This window comes from Anolis sagrei, chromosome 2 (assembly GCF_037176765.1).
Source record: "Anolis sagrei isolate rAnoSag1 chromosome 2, rAnoSag1.mat, whole genome shotgun sequence".
Taxonomy (NCBI): Eukaryota; Metazoa; Chordata; class Lepidosauria; order Squamata; family Dactyloidae; genus Anolis; species Anolis sagrei.
In genome coordinates this window covers 115,786,414-115,792,823 of record NC_090022.1, presented here as the reverse complement: position 1 = coordinate 115,792,823, position 6,410 = coordinate 115,786,414, and the positions used below count along the sequence as shown (strand labels likewise).

General features: G+C 40.4%; 1 long non-coding RNA gene across 1 annotated transcript; it reads right to left on the bottom strand.

Moving 5' to 3' along the window:
* Positions 1 to 1,862: 1,862 nt before the first annotated feature.
* On the bottom strand, positions 1,863 to 6,157 carry LOC132768664 (uncharacterized). The gene is made up of 3 exons (XR_009630736.2): positions 5,165 to 6,157; positions 3,782 to 3,867; positions 1,863 to 2,595 (listed from the first exon to the last, which is right to left on the bottom strand). It is a non-coding gene; the product is annotated as an uncharacterized lncRNA (long non-coding RNA).
* Positions 6,158 to 6,410: the final 253 nt, after the last annotated feature.

Genomic DNA, 6,410 nt, shown 5'->3' with positions numbered 1-6,410 from the left:
CTTGCTGTCTCACACATTTTTTAATAAGGAAGTGACACATCTCTGTGAGTATCCAGGTGGCTTCTTCTCAGTAAGGTTGACCATGAACATTTTTCATTGCAATAATATTCCAATTCCTTTCCTTGTAATTCTGAGCAACTATGATATTACATGCAGTGGTTTTGAAGTGTACCTTAAAATAATCTTTTTTTAAAATTTGGGAGTTCATGGAATGTGCGAAAAGCACGTTTGGGACCATTGCAAGGTGGATCAGTAAAGCCTCATCATGGTATGCCACTGGCACTGGTGGTACTTGCTTTTCATTGGCTAATCTCTTAATAATTGAAATAGGGCAACAAATCCACATAATCTTATTTTTTGGGAATATCAATGATTCTACAACCAGATGTGATGTAGGAGATCCATGACCAGTGTTTGCCATATTTGACTATTTGTAACTTGAACAAGGGAAAAGAGGATAATTATTATGATTTAGAGCATAACTATGCTGTTAGGATAGAAAGATTTTCTTGAGTATCTTCAAGGAGGCAGTTTGAGGTAGGAAGAACAGAGCAGTGCTCCAGTGCCAGGAACCCCAGAGCAGCATTGTTAAGAATAATAGGGGACAATTGAAATCATATATATTCCATGGTCCAGCTAATGTAGCTGGCGGGTTACTACTTACTTACTGACTGGCTGACTGACTGACTTAGGTGAGCCCTCTTTGTCCGAGTATGATCCTTCCAAGTGTAAGGTCTTGGCGGTGGGTCCGTAGGTGACTTTAGAGCCCTATTCTTGGTCTGCATGTTCTTCCACGGTGAGAACATCAGTTTCCAGATGGAAGGTGGTCCCAGTCAGGGTTGGTTTGACATGCCTTCCTTTTGGCATGCTTCTCCCTTTCGCCCTCCATTCGTACCTCTTCTAATTCCTCAGCACTACTGGTCACACCTGACCTCCAGTTTGAGCACTCAAGGGCCACAGTTTCCCAGTTCTCAGTGTCTATGCCACAGTTTTTAAGGTTGGCTTTAAGCTCGTCTTTACATCGCTTTTCCTGTTCACCAACATTACATTTCCCATTCTTGAGTTGGGAGTATAATAACTGCTTTGGCAGACGGTGATCAGGTATTCGGACTACATGGCCAGTCCAGCCAAGTTGATGGCATAGGATGGCATAGGTCTTTGCTTCTTCCAGCACGCTGACATTTACCCGCCTGTTTTCCCAAGAGATTTGTAGGAGTTTTTGGAGGCAACAGTGATGGAATTATTCCAGGAGTTGAGTGTGATGTCTGTATATAGTCCACATTTTACAAGCGTATAACAGGGTTGGGAGGACAATGGCTTTATAAACAAGCACCTTGGTCTCTCTATGGATGTCCTGATCCTCAAACCCTCGCTGCTTCATTCAGAAAAATGCTGCACTCGCAGAGCCCAGGCAGTGTTGTATTTCAGTGTCAATGTTGACTTCTGTGGAGAGGTGGCTGCCAGGGTAGCGGAAATGGTCAACATTTTCTAATGTTACACCATTAAACTGTATTTCTGGCATTGCAGAGCGATTGGCTGGTGCCTGCTGGAAGAGCACTTTGGTTTTCTCGATATTCAATGAGAGGCCGAGCTTCTTGTATATTTCTGCAAAGGTGTTTAGAGAGGTTATTATTTAACACCAAATACAGAAGTGTTGTGACCAAGAGGGGAGGGAAGAATATCTTTCACCAGCTGTAGAGGAACAAAATGCATCTCAAGATAATTTAAACACAAGGAGATTCCAGGATCTATTTTGTTGGAATGCTTCCAAAAGTCAAGGAACCAACTCCATGACAGTTATTAGAGAAAATATTTTTATTCCTAGTGATGCATTAGATTGTGAGACAGAAGTTTCTAACCGATTTGGTTTTCAATCATTTTATTTCTGAATTTGAAATAGTTACAAATATTTTAAATAGTTATGCATATTGTAGAAATATCAAACTTTCAATCCTATCAAAGTACTTTTTACAGGAGCATTTGGCATCTCCCAACCATGACACACTGATTGCAGAGGTTGATTGGGGAAAAAATCTCCCCCAGCTTCAGTGCCACACCCCAGCTAGTTTTTTTCCCCACAAGGTTGTTCCATGTCTTCTATTTGCAACCCACTTAAAATGTCTTCTTCTGTTACTAATTGGCTTATCACTATACTAGGCATATCACATAATGCATAATGCTCAGGTTCTATTTTTTCTGTTGTGCAATACAGAATCAATTTCTAAATAAATGTTCATTAACTGAAGGAAAGTCTTTGCAGTGAGGATCCATTTTTCTCCAATGAATTTCTTTTTGAATATCAGTAGAACAAAAATCCCAAAGAAGTTCACACTCCATAATGAGCAGTGTCTCCTTTTCTCAGAGAAATTTTACAAGCAAAGGTAAATATGGTAATGCATTCTTTTGTTACTGAATTTCTTTTGGGAAGTGCTACAGGAGAAGATGCTCATTTCTCCATGGAACAGCAAAACGAAGAGAGTGGACATGTGCTTTTTATTGTTTTCCAGTCGTTCACCATTGATCATACAGCTGGGGAGCGGTCTCTACCCATGGAAGCAGAAATTCTAGGCATTAGGTCTTACTGCCTGCTCGTAGCTGAAAGAAAACAGATATTTTTTTTTGTCAAACTATTTTATTGGTGGGTCTTTGAATGATTACACTGGCCAATACACATTTTGGTGCCTCAAATATTATTCCGTGGTATATTTGACCCGCTGATTCAAAAATGGCACCAATTTTCCCATATTAGCTTTGGTTTTTGAGATACAGATGTCATCTACCAGTTGCCACCTGCTTGCCCATAGAAAACCATGATAACCATATCTAAAAAACTAGAGCTGATGAGGTCTATCCAATGCAATTTTCTGAATCAGGGTCCCAGATAACTCCCAGATAACCCCAGGATAAGCATAAATTAAGTTAGCTCATGGCCACTGGTTAAGTAACGTTTGCAGTTTCTCATCAGTGCTCATGAAAACATGTTCTGATAACTCAAGCAACTGTGTCTTCCTTCAAAGCAGCCATGGAGCTCATTGGTGACTAGAGAAATTATTCATATGGAAAATGAGTTACATGAATGTGTTTTATCATCTTAATCATCTCCTATAGAAGGAGGGAAAACTAATATGACTGGATTGATCTAGTGGAAGATATCCATAACTAAGTTAATCTCTTCTTGTAAGACAGTAAGAGCAGAACCGTATCTACAGTTTTACTTACCTTTGCTTGGGGAAAATAGTCTCTTTAGGAATTTGCTAGGTTCTCCAGAAAATGCTATGTTATGCATTCACCGAGATGTTATCATAGAATTGTGTTGGATGATCCAGCATATTCCTAGAGAGGGTACCTTTCTAGTCTTTAAGACCTCCTAGACAAGTCTACAGTACACTGGGGCTAGAAGTCAGTTAATTTAATAGTGTTCAGTCTTATCTGCAGTTTCAGGTAACTGCTGGGATAGGAATCTATCCCCTGTAATTATAATAGCAAAAAGATCTTTTTTTTTGTCTACACACAGGTGTCTGCATGAGTGATCACATTTTAGTGTATTTACACAAAAACTCAAGGTGCCTGAGAACACTATCACTGCCAATCAAAAATCTGCAATCAAAAAATGTTAGCCTTTGAACATCATAAAACAGAAGATATTGTGTAAGTTCACCTTAGATTTGGAGGAGAAAAGCTATGTATATAGCAAGAAATGCTTTAATTTACATATTTGGGTTCAGGCCATTCATAACTGTTATATAGCAATTCTGTATCACAAAGTTCATTTCATACTCACTTGTAGAAACAATGGTGCTGGATTCAATACTGGGAATGCTGGTAGTTTCTTTGATAGGAAGAAGTATTAGAAATACGCGCATATACCTACAAGAAAACCCAGCCATTTGACATAATTAGAACAAACTAAATGGTGTGTAATAAATCTTATTTCTCTGTGCTATACATTACAGTCTACCCACATTGGAACAGCCATGAAACAGTTCTGCAAATGCTTTGCTGTGGTCACGCTGTGCCCTGTGCTCAATGCATAAGATTTTCAACTGTTGGCATTTTGCAAGTGTCAGTTTGTTCTTTGGTGCCATTGTGAAGAAATGTCATGAGAGAAATTCCATTACCTTTGAGGTAAATATTAACTTGGTATGTTTTAGCAGCTGAGGTACAAGACATCCAGTGCTCTTGAATGTGTGAAAGAGCCACTGAAGAGCCAACACTGCAGACTCAACATCTGAATTGCATTACTCCAATACATAGAGCCAGTCCACACAGCAGCTTCTTGTTACCCAGGGATGAAAGTGACATAAAACATGAAAAGGTTTCATGCAATACTTTTAGTCTCTGTTTCTGTGATAACCATTTGCTTCTCTGGTAACATACCATTCTTCAACTAGACCGTTGTACAATACAGAATATATAATGAAAACAACCCTCAACCCATCTCATATTGAGCAAAGCTTGGCCACTTTTGCCCATATTAAACTCCCTCTCCTCCAGCCTTATCAGCAGGCAAATTCTAACTATCTCTGTCAACAGTTTAATACTCCTCACAAAGCCTCCATTAACAATTTTAAGCCCCGATTAGTCTGAAATATACTTGTAAAGTCCAACAGATTACATGTGTTAGCCTTTTAAGGTGTCACAAGACTACTATTTTCCTCCAGTGATAAGCATGATAAAAGGTAAAGGTTTCCCCTTGACATTAAGTCTAGTCGTGTCTGACTCTGGGAGTTGGTGTTCATCTCCATTTGTAAGCCGAAGAGCCAGCGTTGTCCACAGACACCTCCAAGTTCATGTGCCAGCATGACTGCATGGAGTATCGTTACATTCTCGCCAAGGAAGTATCTATTGATCTACTCACATTTCGAACTGCTAGGCTGGCAGAAACTGGTGCTAACAGCGGGATCTCACCTCACTCCCTGGATTCGAACCGCCAACCTTTCAGTCAGCATGTTCAGCAGCTCAGTAGTTTAATCTGCTGCGCCACCTGGGGCTCCATAATAAGCATGGCTGCATCTGCAAAAACTATTTTTATACAGCTTCCCTTATCCTAACACACTTGTGTGCATGCAGAGAAGGCAATATGTGCACACATTACAGCTTCTTATTATCTATTAGTTCCCCTCATTGTCACAGATCTTTTAACCCAACCCAAGTGAAACCATACCTGAAAGGAAACTGTAAAGCTCACTTGGATCACAGTGGCAGTGCAGTGTGGTAGCTCTTGTTTCCTCTCCAGCTGTATCTTTTGCTCCTTTTATATAAAGTTGATATTGAAAAGGGGAAATGCCCACTGCCAGGCCGTAACACCCACCGCATATGTCAAGGATTAATCGTCATTCTATATCTGAGTAAACTCAAGTCACTTAGGAATGCCCCTTCAAAGAAGGGAAGAAGCACTAATCAGGTCTATTTCCTTCCCATATTGTGTTTTGGGAATGACCTTTTTTTCCAGGATGTGGTAGAAACTGCAGTCGTCACTGAGATTTGTGGTGGCACAGCTTAGATAAAATAATTCACTGAAATAAAATGGGGAACTAAACATTAGAAGTTACACTGTGCTTCCTCTTTTTGTAATCTTTTATCACGAAAATACATCTATGCTACTGTAGTTTGGCTCAAAATCAAAACTGAAGCATTCTTCCATTTATGAGATGTACTGATACCTGCACATTATCTGAGCGCAGGAAATGCCCAGGCAGCATTAAAAACTGAAGGTTCATGGATGTTCTGTGGGTAGACATAATTCCCCTGCCATTTAGTCTTTGCAAGGGAGAACCACATAATCTGGAACAAGTGTTCCCCACAGATACAACATGCAAACAGCTATGTGTCTGTAGAAGTAAAACCAGTATGCGTAATAAAACTGTTTTACATAATGAGGCAGGCTTAAAATACAGCACAGAGGTGAAGTGATAGGTAAAGGCAAAGGTTTTCCTCTGACATTAAGTCTAGTCGTGTTTAACTCTGTGGGTTGGTGCTCATCTCCATTTCTAAGCCGAAGAGCTGGCATTGTCCGTAGACACCTCCAAGGTCATGTGGCTGGCATGACTCCATGGTGCGCTGTTACCTTCCTGCTGGAGTGGTACCTATTGATCTACTCACATTTGCATGTTTTCAAACTGCTAGGTTGGCAGAAGCTGGGACTAACAGCGGGAACTCACTCTGCTCCCTGGGTTTGAACCACTGACCTTTTGGTCAGCAAGTTCAGCAGCTCAGCAGTTTAACCCATTGTGCCACTGGGGGTTCTGGATGAAGCGATAGTTTGTGGTTAACTTGTAAGCAAGTTAGGTATGGCAGTACAGATTTTCAAACTTAAGAACACATCTCAGGCAGAAGAATAGATAGAGGTTAAGGACAATAACGGCAGTCTCCAACCCAGAGTGGACCAGAGACTTCACTGGTCTGCTTCA